The sequence below is a fragment of the Saccopteryx leptura genome, chromosome 9, assembly GCF_036850995.1.
Source record: "Saccopteryx leptura isolate mSacLep1 chromosome 9, mSacLep1_pri_phased_curated, whole genome shotgun sequence".
Lineage (NCBI taxonomy): Eukaryota > Metazoa > Chordata > Mammalia > Chiroptera > Emballonuridae > Saccopteryx > Saccopteryx leptura.
The window spans coordinates 63,588,836-63,591,164 of NC_089511.1; the positions used below are offsets into that span (position 1 = coordinate 63,588,836).

Genomic DNA, 2,329 nt, shown 5'->3' on the forward strand with positions numbered 1-2,329 from the left:
TGCCTCCCCGTTTCTCACTTCAGAAAAACACAAAAAAAGAAGAAGAAGAAGAGGAAGAAGAAGATATTAGCTAGTGGCGATTGTCATGATAAAAAGACAGCAAGTTAAAAAAATAACAATACAAAATTAAAAGCCTAGTAGAGTGTCAGCCTGGCGTGTGGATGTCCCGGGTTTGATTTCCAGACAGGGCACACAGGAGAAGCAGCCATCTGCTTATTTCTCTCTCTTTCTCTCTCTCTCTCACACACCCCCTCCCACAGCCATGGCTCAGTTGGTTTGAGCGTATGGGCTGAAGCACTGAGGATGGCTCTATGGAACCTTCTCCTCAGGCACTAAAACTAGCTTAGTTGCAAGCATGGGTCCAGACGGAGGTTGCCAAGTGGATGCTGGTCAGGACATATGCAGGAATCTGTCTCTCTATCTCCCCTCCTCTCACTTGCAAAAGAAAAAAAATATATTAAAAAGTTTAAAATAAATTTAATGTTTATTTTATTGATTTTAGAGAGAGGAAGGGAGAGAGCGAGAGAGACAGAAACATCAATCCATCTTTGTATATGCCCTGACCAGAGATCGAAATGGCAAGCTCTGCGCTGCAAGACAATGCTAACCAACAGAGCTATCTGGCCAGGGCTAAAAAAAAAATTGTTTTAAAAGATAAGGTGAAATGATAGCAAGAGACTAGGGAACTACCTTGTTTTTATTTAATTTAAATTATTTATTTATGTTGGGCAAATAAAATATATTGTGCTCACTTTGTAAAAGATGGCCTGTCCACGTGGAAGCCCGTCACCCAGGTGATATTAGCTGCCCTGCTTGCTTGGAATGGGCGTGATTATATCAATGTGTGTTGGGGGCAGGCTGTGGGCAGGTAGGATCCTTGTAACCTGGGGCTTGGTTTTAGGACTAAGCCTTTCCCATCCTTTTTGATGTGAGGTGGTGCAACCGCCATTTTCTGGAGCACTTTCTCAAGCTGTTGAGACTTTGCTTCCTAGCAAAGTTGGGTTTGGCTCAAATAAACTCATAAAAAATTATTTCAGGTTCTAAAATTTCTTACATTGCCATATTCATTGGTTGATTCTTGTATGTACCCTAACGGGTTATTGAACCTGCAACCTTGGCAAAAGGGGGTGTGATGGGCAGATAAAATATATTATGCTCACTTTGTTAAAGATGGCGCTGCCCATGTGGAGGCCGTTGCCCAGGTGATGCTAATGTGTGTCTCTGTGGGTTGTGGGCAGGCAGGATTCTTGTAGCCTGGGGCTTGGTTTTGGGATTAAGCCTTTCCCACCCTTTTTGATGTGGGGTGGTGCAATCCTATCATGCCCCAGATAAGTGACTTTGTATTAGAGACTTCCCTATTTGTATATTGGATTAAAGGTTTTGATTTCTACACTATAAAGTGGGAGCAGAACGGGAGCTTGCGTTCTTAGTTCCTGAGATTATCATTAGAGGAGAGAGCAGAGAGGAGAGCAGAGAAAGGCCACGTGGAGGAGGCCAGAAGAAGCAGCCAAGATGGCGGAGTGTTGAGTGAGAAGCCAGTTTGTGCAGAGTTTGTGCATGGAGAAGGAAGGAGATGGGGAACAGAGGTGAATAAAGTCTGGTGAGCTAGAAACCTTTGATTCTAGGAAACTCGGATAAGTCAGTAGCTTTGTGAGCAGTAAATGTGAGTGGGTTTTGGAGCCCAGCGTGTTTTTACTTGCCCGCCGGGTGCAAGCTAGAATTAAAAATGATGTCCCACCAATTTTTGGCTCCGTTGTTTCTTTGCTGACTGTCTGAATCCATTGCGAACCTGCATGGGCCAGGCTGCTGTGATGGTGGCCCTGGCTACTGGCTTTACAGGGTGATACTCTAATCAACTGAACTACCCAGCCATGGCTTAATTACTAAGTTTTATTTTACTTTTGCATAAGGATGTGGAAAAAAATGTAAAAGTACAAATGCGACTTATCTAAAAACTTATTAAAGATTAATCAAAATAATGGAAAAGGTGTACAAAATTAAGCTTCTCTGCCTTTTGGCTAAGATCAAGTGTAGTATCAAATAAACTAAATATAGAGTCTATACTAGATGTGACAAATGCTGATAAGATGGTCTATTGTATTCTACATTAGCAAAAGAAACACCTGTGAACAATTTTTAACTTTTCACTAACTAAAAAACATCTATTTGTGACTTTATTCTGAGGAAGGAAGATGTTGGTCAAATAAGTTTGTAAATGTGATGTATATGTTTGCTTGCTTCGGGTGTGGGAGACAGGCTGTAAGCTGACAAAGTCATTATAGCCTAAGGCTTAATGACTCTCCCTTCTAAAACTAAGGTCTTCTCAAAA

General features: G+C 41.7%; 1 pseudogene; it reads left to right on the forward strand.

Annotated features, from left to right (window-relative positions):
- The first annotated feature begins 1,998 nt into the window (after nt 1-1,998).
- Nucleotides 1,999-2,121, forward strand: LOC136381570 (U2 spliceosomal RNA; annotated as a pseudogene).
- The last annotated feature ends 208 nt before the right edge of the window (nt 2,122-2,329 follow it).